This window comes from Octodon degus, unplaced genomic scaffold (genome assembly GCF_000260255.1).
Source record: "Octodon degus isolate 3935 unplaced genomic scaffold, OctDeg1.0 scaffold00171, whole genome shotgun sequence".
Taxonomy (NCBI): Eukaryota; Metazoa; Chordata; class Mammalia; order Rodentia; family Octodontidae; genus Octodon; species Octodon degus.
Window position 1 is genome coordinate 2,544,200 of NW_004524747.1, and position 19,595 is coordinate 2,563,794.

Sequence of the window (19,595 nt, forward strand, 5' to 3'; positions counted from 1 at the left end):
ACAACTCCATGAATGAGAATGGAAAGAACACACCAAATAGGGCAAGCAATTAAACACAGGAGAAAAAGAGGTATACAACAGCAGTCTTTTAATTATTCTTTTGCATACAGAAGCAAAATACTTCCATCAGCATACTCTACAAATGGACTTCTCCTGCAACCTATGGGTCATGATTCTGCCTGGGTCTACAGGGTGGATATCAAGGAAATAGCAGTAGCTCAGTCCCACAAGTGACACCTGGCCACCACCAGTAAGTGTCATGGACATTGTCCATATCCACCACATACTAGAACTTTGTGCGATATCCTGTCCCCAAACTGTTAGATGTGCTGGTCATATATTTGCCATTCCAGTATTTTTGTCACAGTTTATTCTTAGTAATTCTTTACTACCATGAAAACTTTTCTTTGTTGATATTTTTGTATATATTAACCTAATCGAATACTGTGTGAGGACTCTGAATTGATCACAAGTTCATACATATGATATACTACATTCTAGCCTTTTAGTTAGACTCACAATTTAATTTTAATTTTTGAATATTGTTTTGAAATATTTAATTAATTTTCTGGATATTTTTTAATTTTAATATTTGTTTTATGATTTATAATATTTCTTTGACTTACAATCTACTTATAAGACATGGTATGATATTTTTTCCTAGTATTAGAAACTTTAAAAAGTGTATTTCCATTTTCCATTGACTTTATATTAGTTCATCCTTGTCTTTTATACAACACACACACACACACACACACACACACACACACACACACACCGTGTGTGAAAAATGTGTATATAACCTGACATGATTGATACTGTTCTGTGGAAATCTTCAATGACCTTTTAAATGGCTTATTCTAATATAATTATATTTTACATAGTCTTGCATAACTATCATTTTTACAGCTCTTTATTCTTTATCCAGGACCGTACATCAATTCTCTTACCTTCTGGATTATGATTTTTGTTATTTTCTACGTGATACATCTGGAGGTATTAGGATATTTCAAATTTGTATAACTGGAAAATATTTTACTTTTAGTTTTCAAAGGTATGTTTGCCAAGTATAAAATTCAGTGAGGACAGATTTTTTTTTTAGTCTTTTGGATAAATAAGTCTATTTTCTTAAAAAAAAATAAAAAATGAATAAAGAAAGAACTAAGCATGTAAATAACATTTGTCTTTACTTTTTTATTTTATTTTATTTTTTTTGCAGAACCACGGATTGAACTCAAGACCTTACACTTGCCAGGCAAGCCCTTATTCTACTGAGCTATCTTCCAGGCCCCAAGTTGTCTTTACTATAAGCTATCGTCCCTTAAGTCAAGGTCTCTCTACTGTCATGGTAAATTCACTAAAATGTATTTTAATCACAGAGCCCTCCTCAGGCTTCCTAACATATCCAATTTAATATGCCAAAATTCTTTTTAACTCATATTGTTTTCCATTGTTTTAAGACTTCAGCTTACTTCAGTTTACTGATCTGTTTATCTTTAGAAAAAAAGAATAAAAAGTACAAAAGATTAGAAATGGAGCAGAATTTCACTAAACAAAATTACAGGAATGCAACAAAGGTTGTTATATTACATATTGTTTTCTTCAAATTATTTCTTCAGGTTAACATATATAAGTATGAAAAATTGCTCAAAAATTATAAATAATTAAATAGGAGAGAGATGGGGGCCTGCCCCTTAGCTCGGTTCTTTAAGAGGCTGCTTCAACAAAGCAGTCAGGCTCAGGTTGCTGTGGTTTGATCCCCACAACTCAAGCCAGCCAAACCTGCCCTGAAGGCATTCGGAGGAAAAAAATAGGAGAGAGAAAAAATTAAGCATCAATTGCTCCTTTCAATAGATCAACAGAAATCAGCAGTACAATTATTGAAGCAGTATATAAATATATACTGCTTTTTCCCTTCTTTCTTCCTTTCTTTTCTTCTTTCGTTCATCCCAGGAGTTCTTTTCCTTTCTCCAGTTTGTCTTTTACAGTATATATTATACCTTCCATATTTTATTTACTCTTTTAGGTTCTTACACTAGGGTAACAATACGTTTATACTTACTTGATTTATTAATTTTTGGGTTTGATTTATTTCACGTATTGGTCTCTAGTTGAATCCATTTATGTATAAAAGCCTTGAGTTTATCTTTCTCTATTGCTGAGAAATACTCCATTGTGAGTATTTCTACCATATCTTTTTTATCCATTTTTCAGTCAATGGGCATTTGGGTTGTTCCAAGATATAGCTATGACTAATTGTGCTGATACAAGCGTGGGAGTGCATATATTATTGTGATTTGACCTTTAGAGTTCTAGAAAAGTATCCAGGAGGAGAACAGCTGGGTCAAATGGGACATCTAATCCTAGTTTTCTGAGGAATCTCCACACTGATTTCCATTGTGGTTGTACCAGTCTACACACCCACCAGCAGTGGAGAAGTGTTCCTTTTCTCACATAGCCCCTCCAAGATTTGTTATTGGTTGAACTCTTGATGATAGCCCTTCTTTCTGGAGTGAGATGGAAACTTAGTATTATTTTAATTTGCATTTATCAGGTAACCAATGATTTTGAACATTTTTCATATATTTATTTGTCATTTGTATTTATCTCAGGTGTCCGTTTTTGGGTTGGCTCTTTGAATTTTGGGGGCCAGATTTTTAAAAAAATTATTTGCATGCTGTAGATAGAAGTCCTTTGTCTGAGGGATAGTCAGCTAAAATTTTCTGAATTCATGGATTTTCTTTTCATCTGTTGGTGATTACTTTTGATGTGAAAATAATTTTCAGTAAAATGAGATCACAGTTGTTGATTATTTGAAGTATTTACTATGCAATTTGCTTTGTGTTCATGAACTCTCTGTCTACCCCTAGGTCTTCAAGATTTCTACTTATTTTCTCCTCCAGTAAATTTAATGTTTCAGTTTTAATATTAAAATCTTTGTTCCATTTTAACTGTAATTTAGTATGTGGTGATAGACATGGGTCTATTTTTAGCCTTCAGCATGTGGAATGCCAGTTTTTCCAGCAGCATTGATTAAAGAGACTATCTTTCTCCTAGTGAATGTGCTTGGACCTTTGTCAAAAATAAGGTAGCTGAGTGTATTTGTAGTTGTGTCTGCATCTTCTAATCTGTACCATTGATTCCCAGGTCTTTTTTCGTCAATATTATGCTGATTTTGTCAGAGTAGCTTTGTAGTATAACCATGGATCATGGATTATGATGCCTTCTTCCTTTACTTTGTTTCCCAGAATTATTTTTCCTATTTTAGGTCTCTTCTGGTTCCAGATGAATTAAGGGAATATTTTCTCTAGATCTGTGGGTTATTCTGATGGCATTTTGATTGGGATTGCATTAAATCTGTATAAAACTTTGGGAGTATAGATATTTTCACAATGTTGATTCTTCCTATACAAGAGCAAGGTATGAATATCTTTCCAATTTATGAAGTCTCCTTGCTCTCTTTTTTGAGATAATTGTAATTTTCTTTGTATAGATCTTTTTCTTCCTTTATTAGATTAATTACAAAATATTTTATTTTTGGATGCTATGGTGAAGGGTGTGGTTTGCCTAATTTCTCTCTCAGTGAGTTTGTTGTTTGTGTACAGGAATGTTATTGATTTTTGTCCACTTTATATCCTGATGCACTGCTAAATTTGCTTACTAATTCTTGGAGTGTCTTGCTGGGACTTCCAAGTAGAGTATTATCATTTGAAAATAATGACAATTTCACTTCTTCCTTTCAATTTTTATAGCTTTTATTTCTCTTTTGTATAGTTACTCTTTTTTTTTTTTTGCGGAACCAAGGATTTGAACTCAGACCCTTGTGCTTGCCAGGCAAGTGCTTATTCTACTGAGCCATCTCCCCAGCCCCTAGAATTGTTCTTGTTAATGTTTCCAGAACTATATTAAATAGCAGTGGTGATAGTGGACATCTGTGTCTTGTGTCTGGTTTTGGAGTGAAAGATTTTAGATTTTGTACAGTTAAAGTTATGTTCGCTGTTGGTTTGTCATATATGGCTTTTATCTGAATGAGGTAAAACCCATCAATTTCCATTTTCTGTAGTGTTTTTATCACAAATGAGTGTTTTTTCTGCCTCTGTTGAGATGATCAAGTGGATTTTGTTTTTGGCTCTGATGATACAGTGCTTTACACTTATTGATTTACATATTCTGAACCATCCCTGAATCACTGAGATAAATTCCACTTGGTCATGGTGCATAATCTCCTTGATGATTTGTTGAATTCTATTTATTAATATTATCTAGGTTCATCAGAGAAATTGGCCTATTGTTCTCTTTTGTGGTTGCTTCTTTCTCTGGTTTTGGAATCAGGGTAATACTTCCTTCCAGAAATCAGTTAGGGAGAATTGCTTCCTTTGCAATTTCATTGAATAGTTTAAGGAGTGTTGGGACTAAATATTCCCCAAATTTGTGTAGTATTGACCTGTGAATCTACTGGGACCTGGGCTTTGCATTGTTACTAAGTTTTTCTTACATTTTCAATTTCATTAACTGAATTCAGTTTTGGTGATTCATAACTATCTCAGAACTGGTCCATTTCTTCTGTGTTTCCCATTCTGTGAGAGTAAAGATTTTCAAAACAAGTCTTTATGATCTGAATTTCCACAGTATCTGAGGTAATTTCACACTTTTCATTCCTTATTGTTTGAATATTAATTATTTTTCATTTTTTTCATGAGGTTGGTTAAGGGTTTATCAATTTTTATGTAATCTTTCAAAGAACTACCTCTTTAATTCATTAATTCTTTGTAATTTTGTCTTGATTGCATTAATTTTTGCTCTGATCTTTATAATTTCCTGCCTTCTTTGGGTTGTGTGTTTGATTTTTCTCTTCTTTTTCTCGAAGATTGAGGTTAAGCATTAGGGTATTTATTTCTTCACATTCTGTTTTCCTCAAAGTTCACAGCTATAAATTTCCTTCTGAGGACTGCTTTCATTGCATCTAAATAATCTGGTAAATTTTGTTTGAATTTTCATTGGATTGTAGGTAGTGTTTAAATTCTTTTTAAAATTTATTTTAATGAAAAAAGATAAAATAGCAATGAAACAGTTACAAAACAGGTTAATAGGATAGCTAAAATAATTAATATATTGCATATTGTTGTCTTTACAGTAGTTATTCAGAGGACAGGATGGAGACATGATATCTTGTCTAAACAGTATCAGTAAAAACCTTTCTACCCATTGAACTAAGAGAAAGTAGCTCTATATCTATCCTATCTTGCATATACATATATAATTTTTCACAACAAAATGGTCCTTTATTTATATCCCCCTTTTTTGTTTTGTTTTGTCAGAGATGCGTGATCCATTGCAGTTAGAGAAGCTGTACTTGGAGAATTCTTTAAAAGACCTTTTCAGGAGCTGGGGAGATAGCTCAGTAGAATAAGTGCTTGCCTGGCAAGTGCAAAGGCCTGAGTTCAATCCAGTCCAATCCCTGCTTCTGAAAAAAAAACCTAACCAACAAAACAAACAAACAAACATGAAACAAAAAAAACCCAACAAAGACCTTTTCATACTTGGTGCCAATCCAAAGATTAGGTACTTGAATTTGGCAAAAAACCTAGTATAGTCCAATAGTCCATAATAGTAGTGAGTTATCAGCACAGCGGGCAATTGTCTGAAGTTGTTGACTTGAGCCTTTTATAGCTCAGCATATTAGTATAGCTTTACTTTTTATACCTTCTAGTTACACTTTCCTGCTGGATGGTTAAGACCAAGTTAAAGCAAAACCTATATAACTAAAAATGTAAATTTAGCTATCTGATAAGGTCAGTCAAATAAATTCTTATTTAATTTCTTCTATGACCTATTGGTTGCTGAGGCTGGTTAATTTAATTTAATTTAATTTCCATGTGTTTCTGGGATTTTTGCAGGGTTTTTCCCCCTTATTTTCCATTTACATCGCACTATGGCCGATTATATGCATAGTATGATTTCAATTCCCGTGCATTTACTTAAGCATGTTTTTTAGACTATTATGTGGTTTGTTTTAGAGAATGTGTAGTTGAAAAGAGTGTGTATTCAGATGTTTTTGGGTGGAACACTCTGTAAATGTCTTCTAAGTCCATTTGTTCAAAGGTTTGGATCAGTTCTTTTACCTCTTTGCTAATTTTTTATTTAGTTAATCCATCTCTTTGAGCCAATGAGATGTTATGGTCCCCCATTAAGATTGTCTTATTGGTTATTTGATTTTTAAAGTCCTTTAACATTTGTCTTATATAATTGCATGTTCCCATATTTGGTGCATACATATTTGTGGTTGTTATCTCCTCCTCTTGAAGTTTTCCCCTAACCAGTATGTATTGACTTCCTTTATCTCTTTTGATCATTCTCAACGTGAAGTTCACATCATCTATGAACAGAATAGATACTGCTGCGTTTTTCTGGGTTGCTGGAACAAAGAGTACTTTTTTCCACCCTTTAACATTCAGTGATGAATTTCCTTTTGATTTAAATGTTTTTGTATTTAGCACATCATAGGATTTTGACTCTTTATCCACTCTGCCATTCTATTTATTTCAATTGGTGAATTGAGGTCATTCCATAGATGGTTATATGTTATTTATCTGTTGTCATCTAGCATTTATTTATTTTATTTTTATTTTTGCAGAACCGGGGATTGAACTCAGACCCTTGAGCTTGCCAGGCAAGCGCTTATTCTACTGAGTCATATCCCTGGCCACATCATCTAGCATTTAATTGGAAAGATTCTCACCCTGACTAACTCTATATACTGATACCTGTGAACAAAGCAACTGCACTGCAGATGGTCATCTCTAATAGTAGTTTCATGTTTGGAATGCCTGTCATTTTGGTCTTCTGAATACAAGCTGATTGTCATGACATGCCAGTTGCTGCTATGCTGTCTCTCAGGTAGATGGTTTTTGAAAAAGAAGTGGGTGGTGAATGAAAACAAGAGACAGGAAAAGGAATATTGTGGGACTGTCCTGCTTCAAGTTTGTATATGGTTAGATTTTTGGACTTATGTGTAAACATAAGAAGTATATAATTCTTTATGCCTATTTTTAAAATATATTCTAATTTTTAAATGTTTTGTATCATATTCTGCAGGGACTTAAAGTTCAACATATCAATACTTGATGAAAAATACCTGTTCCATGTTATGCTTAAGATGTTTGATATTCAGACAGATAGTGAGGTTAAGCTTAACAGCCTAAGTTGTAAGGTAATAACAATAAGCTTGTCTTCTGAATGGTTAACAACCTAAGTCTGCAGACCAAATTAGAGAAAAAGGAGGGCTGCAAGGAAAGCCAACATTTTGGCCCTAGCCTTCTAAGGTCAATTAAGACTCAGGACATATGAGAACTTGTGCCGTTACATCACGTAACTCGGTAGTGTCCCAAATTTTCTGATCAAGGAGATTATGGGGCCAAAGAGGAAAGTGATCGATGATGTAGAGTGTGCCTAAGGAGAGTCACATGAAGAGAAAACATTCTCTCAGGCTTTCACAGAGAGCACATTGGACAAGCAATGGCCATGTCTCATCCACATGACTAACACTGACAAAGGTTCTACAATCTGAGGTACAGGATCTCAGGATAAATCCTGAGGGGATTTCACTGACCTTATCAGACCCAAAAGCTGCAACTCTTGTTGCATAGGTCCGGCTTTACCTTGGTCTTAGCCATCCAGCAGAAAAGTATTAAAATGAAATATAAGAAGTAAAGTCATGCTGTTATGTTGAGCTGTGGGGGACTCAGGTCAACAATTTCTGACATTGCCAATCAAGTGGAAGACCCAACACTATTATGGGCTACTGAACTCCTTTAGAATATTTTGCTGAGTTTACACACCTATAATATTCAAAGAACAGAACTTAACAAAAAAAGGGGATACAGATGAATGTGCATTTTGTATCTGTGTATTCAAAGTGGTTAGGATAGATATATAGTTGCATTCTCTTATTGAATACAGGGATTTGTTCTAAAGGTGTTTGTAAATAGGATATTATGTCCACATCTTGTACAGCCATTAACTACTAGGAAGAATGTATGCAATGTGTTAATTATTGAAACTGTCCTACCAATTTGATTTGAAACTGTCTCATTGCTATTTGTTTCTCAATAAAACTGTGGGAAAAAAACATAGATGGTTATAACTGATATATATTGACTTATCTTTCTCATGTTATTTTCCTCATGTTAGTTCTCTACTTTTTCTGGGTTTATTTACTTGCCCTGTTTGGTGGTTTCTTCTGTTCTTGTCTTGAAATTGTGGTCCTTTTTAATCTCTTCCTAGATTATCTTTCAGTACCCCTGGTAGGGTTGGTTTGGTGGTCATGAGTTTCTTTAGTTGTTCTTTGTCATGAAAGTATTTTACTTCTTTTTTAATTTTGAAGCATAGTTTTAAAGTGTACATCAATCTGGGATCGAAGTTGCTTGTCCTCCCACCTTAATTTGAAGTTGTGTGTTGAGAAATCTGCTGTGATTGCGATGAACTTTCCATTATAATTGACCTGATTCTTTTCTCTTACAGCTTTTAATACTCTGTTCTGCATTTCTTTGTCTGGATATAAATTTATTTTTGTCTATGGTACATGGAGTTCTATGTGCCTCATTTCTCTCTATGTCAGATTCTTTGCTCATGTTTGGGAAGTTTTCTGCTATTACTTCTGCAAATAATCTCTTTACTTTATTTGTGATGATACCTTATTTTTCACTGACACCTATCGGTCTTATGTTGTTTATCTTTACATCATCTTGTAGCTGTTTAATTATTATTTCCTTGTTCCTTGTTATTTTTCAGGCTTTTTTTCCTGGTCACTAGCTGCGAGGATGTCTTCATGGACTGAAAGACTATCTTCAGTTTTACTCAAATGGTTTGCCAGCTTTTAATGGAATTTTTAATTTCCTGGATATCTCTATGAACCTGTTTCATGCATTCTATTTCTTTTCGATATTGTTCATTCAAAGTTTCCATCATTCTTCTATGGTCCTGTATTTTTTGATCAACAAATGTTCAGCAAATCTTTCATTATGCTTATCATTTCTTTTTTACCTGAGAGATTATTTCTTCTATACTACCTGGCGTTCTTTCCTTACTGCACTATCATTTCAGAGATTTCAGGTGTGTTAATTCCAATTTCTTCTGTTGATGTCTCCTGGACTTGTTATGTGTGGACTGGGGGCCTAAGATTGCATTTTTCTTCTTAGTCTTTTCTGTTTCAGAAAAAAAATATGATTTTGATTTCTGTGATAATCTCTGTGAAATTCTGATAGTAGGTAGCTATATCACTACTATCAAGGCCACTCTAGGAAAAGTCTGTTATTTAGGAATATCTTCTTGGTTTGTGTCCTTTTTTTTTTTTTTTTGCATAACCAGTGATTGAACTCAGGCCCTTGTGCTTGCCAGGTTTGTCTATCCTGAGATGCCATCTTGCCAACTAATTGAGAATGAAATATTGGTTTCTGTTTGGCATTGTTGTTTGTCTTTATATGTAGGGCTCTGGTGAGTTCATTACCCCATTGCTTCCCAATACTGTTACCCATGATAGAACAAGAGGCTAAAACAGATATGATATCCTTGCTACAGTAGCATAATTATCAATAATGATGATATCAAGTAAAATTTAGATATTGACAAACTTTGGTAATCATTTGTTTTGCACTTTAGACCACAGGAGCAAAATCTATAGTTATATAACAGAACAAATTATACATGGCATTTTGCATGCAAAGAGTTTCCCCTTGTTAGAGTGGATTTGTCCTGTGTTCCACTCCAATTATCACATTCCACATGCTTCACATCATGCAGGGTTATTAGCCAGTCACCTGAAAACCTCTGGTCAAGCTAGTTGCTCATGGTCCTGGTCCTGAGTATTTCCCAGCCAGTTGCAGGTGAAAGGGCATGGGCTGTGTACCTGAATTCCTCTTGCCAAGCTAGTTATCCAGAGTTCCAAAAGGCTTCACACATGCTTCTGGTCCCACCTTGAAGGGGAATGGTAGCATGTTGTTTTGACCAATGAAAGACTTTCCAATTATTATGCGCAGAAAACAATATACATTACATTTATAAAACCAATTATGCCAATTGACCACCTAGCATAGAAATATATCTTTAATTTAGATGACATTTATCTATACACTGACTTAAATTACTTACAAATGTTTTAAATATGAAAAAATTCAAAAAGAAGGAAAATGGTGAGCTCAAATAAAGCAGCTGTTTACAGATTAGATACAGGTAGAAAAGAATACCCTTAAGACAACTGGTTTATAAAATCCGACTGAACTTAAATATATCTGGACAATTTGAATTATAATACTTCTTATAGCTTTAAAATTTGTAACTATGAATAGGCTAGTCATATCTTTTTGTTGGTAAATTTATAGAGATCTATTTTAAGAAGAATAAGACAAAAGTCAATAGCCATTCATGAATAAAAACGCTTTAAAAAATTGGAATAGACGGTCTTTATCTTAACCTGATAAAGCATCAATGACAAACCAACAGCTAGCATCATACTAAATGATCAAAAATCTCACTTTAAAATCTGGAGTAAGCCAAGGATTTCCATTATCACCACTTCTTTTCAAAATAGACACATCAGTTAAAGCAATTAGAAAAGACAAATAAAATTAATAAGAATAGGAAAGGATGAAGTTAAATTATTGTGATTTGCAGATCACTTCCTATCATAAATAGAAGATTCCATAAACTCCACCAAAAGACTTGCAGATTTAATGACCAAATCCAGTTGCAAATCAGAATACAAACTCAAAACTAAAAAGTCAACAGATTTTTGTATACAAACAACAAACTTACTGAGGGAGAAGTTAGGGAAAACACATGCTTCACAATAACATAAAAAAATTAAGTCATAGGAATCAATCTAAAAAAAGAAGTAGGGCCAGCCAGATAGCTCAGTGGACTAAAGTGCCTGCTTAGACAGAGCACAGCAGCTGGGGTTCAATCCCTGGTATGCCATGCCGGCCCTGACCTTAGGGCACACTGAGACAGTGATTGAGACTGAGCATGGTGGATTTTGCCTGTAATCCCAGTGCTTGGAAGAACAAAAACAGGAGAATTACTATGAGTCCGATCTACGTAATGAGACCCTGTAGATCCTGTGCTAAATACATAAAAAAAATCTAAAAAAGAAGTAAAAGATCCATACATTGATGGTGATAGTTCTTTGAAAAAGATGGAATGAGATACCCCCAAATGGAAAGATATCCCTTGGTCATTGATGGGAAGAAGCAATAGAGTGAAAATGACTGTACTCCTCCTTATATATTTGTAATGCAATCTTGATCAAAACATCCTTAGCATACCTCACAAAACTATAGAAAATATTTACAAAATTCATTTGGAAACATAACAGACCTAGAAAAGGAGAAACAATTCAGGACATAAAAGGTAAGGAAGGGAGCATCACAATCTCTGACTTGAAATTACACGACAAGTGTACTGTGCTAAAAATAGCATAGTACTGGCCAAGAAAAGCAGATATGAAGATTAGTGTAACAGATTAAAAGATGCAGACATAACTACAAACACACTCAGTAGCTGTAAGGTTGAAAAATGGGCCAAACATATATGCTGCAAGAAAAAAATATACTCTTTAATAAATGGTGTTGTAAAAACTGGCTTTCCACATGCCAAAGACTATAACTAATCCTATGTCTATCACCATGCATTACACTGAAATCAAAATGGATCAAACACCTAAATAATAGAATAGAAACACTAAATCTAGTCAAAGAGAAAGTAGGTATAAATCTTGAAAATATCAGTGAAGGCAAAGACTACATGAACAAAACCCAGACTGCATTCGATATAGTTCAAATAATCAACTACTTGAATCTCATCTTATTAAAAGGGGCTGTGATGAAAAAGGAACCCTTCTGCACACGTACAGTGGTACAACCAGTATGAAAATCAGTGGAGAAAATTCTCAATAAAGTAGGATTAGAGGTCCCATTCAACCCAGCTATTTCCCTTCTGAGTATCCCAGAATTAAAAACATATCAGAGTGGCAACCAGAAAGCATGTCCATGTTTTAGCAGGACAATTTGTCATAGCTAAATCTTGGAAACAATCCAAGTGCCCATCAACTTAGGAACTGATAAAAACAAATGTGTTATATTTTTATATAAGTGATTACTACTCAACTGTAAAGGATAAACTTGAGACATTTATATGTAAATGGATGCAGCTTGAGACCATACTAATAAGGGGAGTACATCAATCTTACATGTGTAAATATCCTATTGTCTACCTTGTATAAGAAACTAAAGCAGTAAATCAAATCCAAAATGTACAACAAATATTGTGAAATGAGAAGAAACTACTCAAAACAAAGAACAACTTGTATGGGGGAAAAAGAAAAGATGGAACGGAAAAAGATAAGAAGGAATATATAATATATGTATGTGTATATATATAATAGGTAAGATAGCTATACTATTAATTGCTATGAGTTTATTATAAAGAAAGGTTTATGCTTATATTGTTTGATCAAACTTTTAGGCCTATATCTTGTAATATGAACAAATACATTGAAGATAATGCACAATGTACTAACCATTGTTACTCTCCTACAGTCTTTTTTTTTTTTTTTTTTGCGGTACCATAGGACCCTGCACTTGCTAGGCAAGCGCTTATTCTACTGCACTATCTCCCGGCCCCCCGACAGTCTTGTTTTCAAATTTTATACCATTGTTCTTATTGTTTTATTCTTTTGCTTAAAAATATTTACCAAAGGTATATTTCACAGAATGCCATTGTTCAACTACGCTATGAATTCTTAAAAGTCAACCAGAATAAAGCACAATTTTTTTTTTGTTTTGTTTTTTCGGAACTGGGAATTGAACTCAGGTCCTTGTGCTTGCCAGGCAAAAGCTTATTCCACTGAGTCATCTCCCTGGCCCAAGCACAATTTTTAAAATGGGCAAGACCCAATCAGACATCTCACCGAAGAAGTTATGTAGATAGAAAAAATAAGCATGTTAAAAAAATACTTAACACCATAATGTCATTATAAAATTGCAAATTTAAAACTATTTGGTAATACTATATAGCTATTACCAAATTAGGATGGGGCTGTGGAGTAACAAGAATTTTCATGTATTATACAGAACACAAAAATAGTACAGCTATTTTAAAAGGCAGTCTGGCAATATCTTACAGAATTAAACATAGTCTTAGAATCTAACCCAACTTTTGCGCTTTATGATATGTATTTAAATGTGTAGAAAACTTATCTTCACACAAAACCTTCACACAGATATTCTAGATTTAGTCAAGTTGAAAGTAACTAGAATGTCCTTCAGTGGGTGAATGAGTAAATATGGTGATTACATACAATGAAATATTATTCAGTGCTAAAAAGAAATGTGCTATCAAGCCACTAGAAGATAGTATGGGAAATACTATCTTCTAATAGGCATAATGTATGTGAAAGTTAATCTGAAAAGGGTGCATATTGCAGAATTACAACAATATGACATCTTGGATAAAGAAAAATAAATATCATAAAAAGCATCACAAATTGCCATGGATTAGGAGAAGATGAAGAACTAAATAACAAATGAAGTGGTGAGCAGTGAAATGACCATATGCCACTATAATGGGACACCTACAGAATGTGTAAAACCGAGAGTAGACACTTATGTGAGCTATGGACTTTGGATGATAACAATACACCTATGCCGGTCCATGAGTTATAACAAATGCATCAGTGTGGTGTGGAACTTTGATAGTGGGGGACGTTGTGTGTATGTGGAGAAAGAATTTATGGATAATCTCTAATTCTCACTCAATTTCGCTGTGAACCTAAAACTTAATAAGAAAATAAATTATATTTTAACAAAATAGAAAAACAAAAAACAATGATATGGAAAAAGGCAGAAAAAATATTTCAGAGTAAATTCAAAGGCTTAATATCCATCTAATAGAAGTTCAGAAAGAGAAAAAAATGTAGGATATAAAATTATAATATTAGCAAATAAGAAGTTCAAGAATATTTCCAAGAACTGAAGAATGCAAATCTGCAGAACAAAATGACCCACCAGGTACAAAGGAAAATACGTTAAAAAAAGACTGATGACTTGAAGTGATTTGCTTATCATCAGTGAGAGCTGATCTGTAGTAGCTTATGTTGTGATATAATGTCACTCTTTTGCAGTAGTTCTAATTTAAGATTTAGGAATGCATCCCAGTCACTTCAGTGGCGCTTTCATTAGAATTAGTTGGCTGAGCCAAGGTGCTAACGAGGCTGCTGTCATGGACCCAACTCCTATGTGGGCCATTCAATTTATTCTGCTCCTGGACCAGCCTGTTAGCATGAAATAGGAGGGAGACTGGTTGACAAAATACTGATGAGTTGGCACAAAAACGTTTTCCATATGAAAAAGACATTTTAAGTACCAATCTTATAGGAAGTTCTGTATTTTTACATAGAAAGACTCTGGATAACCAAAATGTTTATGAATTATTTTATATAATATGTTGGTACCAGACTGGATTTGGTCCTGGAAACTTTCTCTGGAAAAGAAAATGATTGGGGTCTCTGTATCTTTCTTTTATTTTCTGGTCTTTATTCACATAAAAATTCAAGCAAGAGCCCAAAAGTAATTTTTCAGGCCAGTATTTCCAGGCACACGTATTTTATACGCCAGTCAGATTTATTGTAATAGGAATAGAATGAATTAAGTCAGCTGCTTCTAGATGGTGTTTGTGATTGATTTTCCAGAGCACCGTGGAGACTGTCTGTTTATCTCCTACTGTTCTCAGTTGTTCAAATATTTTTTTTAAAGTAGTTTGGCCAGGCACATGCCTTTTTCCACCTATCTTGCACAGTGCCACATGTTCTATTTACCCAAATTCCTGAACTTTACCACATTTCACTGTGATTGTTTTCTTCCTGTAATTTCTGCTCTTTTGTTAAAGTCTCTGAATGATATTTCTTCTTCTCTCTCTTTAACACTCACTTTCTGATGATCTTTTTGTAAAAACCAGAGAGATTATATAGAAAGAAAAAGATTAGCATGAAGTAAAACATATTTCTTAGTCCAGATTTTTCTCTCACTTCCAAATATAATAACCTATTTATCTTGGATTATTCTTTCAAAGTTTTAAGAAATGAATATTAATCAAGCCCCCATATGAGGCAGTGAAGATTTCCATTCACCTTTCTATGCCTAAGTCATATTCTATATTAAGAGTAGTTGATAAGTTGACAAAACTTGACAGTCCCTTGAACATGATTAATTCCTTTTCAAGTATTCTGGGTAGAATTATCACTGTTAAAAAAAAAAACTAAGGAAAAGCTCCTCGCCATGACTTTATGAGCATCACATGGCTAGTCTGAGGTATTCATAAATAGCCTGGTAAACTCAGTGCTCCAGACAGTCTTCCAGCTCAATTGTAAATCATTTAAACTCAGATTTAAGTGTAATACCTCACCTTAGTCACAGTGCCACAGTAGTCATTTTATTATTTTTGGCAGAGAAGGGAGGAAAAAATGAAAGCTAAGATAGTTGAAAGTATTTTTAAAAAAGAAAGTTAAAGCTCTTTCACAGACCAAATTAAAAAAATTACTATCTTTCTCTAATTTGTTCCTTTGCACCCCAATGTTGATCATACTAGAAGAACGTATGAGAAGTTATTAGTGTATCTTTTCTGGGGATAGCCTCATTACTGTAATAGAAAAAAGAAAACTTCAAAGTGGCATTAAACTAATGTATATGTTAGTGTTAGCAATTCACAAAATGTAATTAGATATCACTTGATACAGGGCAGTCATTTTATAGACAAATTGAAAACTGGATTAGAAAATAATTTTCCAGTGGGAATGGTTGTGCACTTTAGAGGGTGAGGCAGGATGATCACCAATACCTCGAAGCCAACCTGGGCTACATAGCGAGTTCAAAGCCAGCCTGAACAACGCAGCAAGACATTGTCTCAAAAAAATCAAAATAATAATAATAATAGTGATAATTCATCCTAAACTGTCTTTTTTAAAATGGCTTGACACAATTACCAGTTAAAAGGAACAAAAGTCAGAGTCTTAGTTCAAGTTGCTATAACAGAATACCATAGACTAGATAATTTAAACAACAAACATTTATTTCTTACAGTTTTGGAATCTGGAAAGTCTAAGATGAAAGTACTAACATAGGGTCAGAGGAAGAGAAGAAAGGAGGGGAAAATGAAGAGTATCAAAACTGAAAATGTTATCACTCATTTTTCATAATTCACTTTGTATTGTTATGTCAATATTCATATAATATAATTATTTCCTGTTTTATTATTTTTTGAAAGAAGGTAAGATAGTTCAGGCTGCCTTGTACTCACTATGTAGCCCAGGCTGTCAAACTAGTGTCAATCCTCCTGCCTCAGCCTCCTGAGTACAGGATTACAGGAGCACACCACCATGCCCATCTTGGTTTTATTTTCTTTTTGTTTCAGTGTTTTATTTTATTGTTTGCTTTTCTTATTTTATATTGTTGACCGGAACTTCAAAAAAAACGTATACTACTACTTATAGTAACATCAATCCCTCTTCCTTCTGAGTTTTCACAACATTCAGTATCTTTTTTGCTGAAGATTTTATAGAAAGTGGTGTCTTTATGCCTTGCAAAGCCTGTATTTTAAAAGTTATTAGTAAATATTGACTTTTCAAAAAAGGATTAGAAAGGAAAAATTAAAATCATCTTTGTTTGCATATGAAGTGATACAACAGTGAAAACTCTAAAGGATCCACCACTAAAAACTAGTGAGTCTAATAAATTCATACATGTGATATATATATATATATATATATATATATATATATATATATATATATATTTATTTTTTGTGGAACCAGGGATTGAACTCAGGCCCTTGCACTTGCCAGGGAAGCGCTTATTCCGCTGAGCCATCTCCCCGGCCCCTGAGTCTAATAAATTCAATTCAAGGTTTCAGGATACAAAATCAACACAGGTACTCCTTAACTTACAATAGAGTTACATCCCAATAAACCCATCAGGAGCTGAAAATATTTAAGTTAAGAATGCATTTACTACATGTAACCTACCTAACATAATAGCTCAGCCAAGTCTACTTTATTATTTTATTTATTTATTTATTTATTTATTTATTTAATTTTGGGGGGGGAACTGGGGATCGAACTCAGGCCCTTGCATTTGCTAGTCAAGTGCTTATTCTACTAAGCTATCTCCCTGGCCCCCAAGTCTACTTTAAACATACTCAGAACACATACATTAACTTCAAATTAAGAAAAAAATCACCAAAAACAAAGCTTATTTGATAATAGAGTATTAATATATTGTGTAATTTATTGAACATCTGTATCCAAAAATCAATGGCAACACAACACATTGTAAAGTGTTGGGTATTTATCCTCATGATCCAACAGCTGGCTAGACATGCAGTTTGGTGCAACTGCTCAGTGTCATAAGAAAGTATTCCAGCTGCCAATTGATAGCCTAATAAAAGATAAAAATTCAGAATTTCAAGTATGATTAATGTATTTTTATTTTTAATTTTTTTTGTCTTTTTGAGACAGGGTCTCTCTATGCAGTTCAGGCTGGCCTGGAGCTCGCTTTGTAGCCCAGACTGTTCTCAAACTGGAAACCATCTGCCTGCCTCAGACAACTAAGTTCTGGGATTACAGGAGTGCACCAATACACCTGGCTTTTTTAAAAATTCATTTTATTTTGTTTGAAGACTGAAAACAAAAGCAAAAACAAATAACACAGAGAAAGACAGAAACAGGGTAACATACAGCAATACATATGTTACAGAGTTTCAAAATAAGCATAGCACATTAAAAATGGTTGTGATATCACCAATTTTTATTGTCAAATCTGTTGCTCAGATTAACAAATAGAAATATACAAGTTTGGAAAAATAATTCAATATTATCACTTGCTTTCAATAAGCCTTAAGTTTTTCTCATCATTTTATTGTTTTAAATTTTGGGGCTGGGGAGATAGCTCAGCAGAATAAGCACTTGCCTGGCAAGTATAAGGTCCTGAGTTGGATTCCTGGTACTACCACAAAATTATTTTAAAGAAAGTATAATAATAATTGGTAAGACTTTAGAAATGGTACACATTTAGAAGACCAAGGTGAGAAGTATTCAACCATTGTTCTCATATTACACATTGCTATCCTCAATGTAGTGACTTAGATTTTAGATATCAGCATTCAGAATTAGGCAAAGTGAAAATTCTAAACATTAACTGCTATTTAAAAAAACTGATGGAAATTACTAGGACAAACATCTCAGACATGCTGTATATATACTTGCATGTATTTCCCTCATTCCTTTTTTCCTATCTTTTCTCCTTTCCCTCATCTACATTGTTTAATCCTTCTGTTCAGTCTTTTTCTGTTTTACTATGTCTATTATACTTTCAGGTTTTATTTATTCTTTCAGGTTCTTACACTAGGGAGAAAATATGATACTTAAACATGTGGATCTGATTTATTTCACATATGAGTATAAACTTTAGTTGCATCCACTAGCCTATAAAGTTCATAAATTTGTCTTTCTTTATAGCTAAATAATACTTCATTGTGTAAAAATGTCACATCTTCTTCATCCATTTCCTCAGGTGATGAGCATTTTGGTTGTTTCCACAATTTGGCTATAACAAATTGGGCTGCTATAAACATGGGTGAACTTATATCATTAGGGTATGATGTTTTCAGTTCTTTTGGGAAATTATCCAGAAGGGGAATATCTGGATTGAATGGGATTTCCAGTCTGAGTTTTTTGTGGAGTCTCCACACTGATTTCTGAAGTGGATGTATTAGTCTACATTCCAAGCAGTGGTGGAGAAAGCTTCATTCTTCCTCAGAGCCTCTCCAGCAATTGTTTTTAGTTAATTTCTTTATAATAGCCATTTTTTCTGGGGTGAATTTGTATCTCCATGTTGCTTTAATTTGCATTTTTTGTATGAATAGTGCTGTCAAACACTTTTCATGTATTTATTTGCTATTTGTGTTTATTCCTCTGAGAAGTATGTATTTATTTCATATGCCTATTTTCGGATTGAGTCTTTAAATTTTGAAGGCCTAACTTTTTTTTAGTTCTTTATATGTTATGGGTAGAAGACATTTGTTTTAGTGATTCTTGGTTAAGAATTTTTTTCAATTTGTGGGGCCTGTTGGTTAGCTCAGTTATTTAAGCCCCTGCTCATGTAGACAAAGTCAGGTTCAGGATACTGCGGTTCGATCCCCACCTCCACCTACCTTACCAGAACTGCCCTTAAGGCAGCCTGAGCCAGCCCCCCCCCAAAAAAAAAATCATTCCAATTTGTGGGTTGTCTTTTCACTATGTTGGTGATTTCTTTTGATATTTAGACACTTCTCAATAAGATGACATCCCAGTTGTTGATTCTTTGAAGTATATCCTGTGCTGTTTGATTCTTCTTTGTGAATTCTTTGCCTATGCCTATGTCTTCAAGATTTCTACCTACATTCTCTTCTAATTTCCTCTTTAATATTTAAATATTTAATCCATTATTTTAATGCATGGTAAAAGACCCGTATGTAGTTTTAGTATCTAGCAAGTGGCAAGCCAGTTTTTTCCA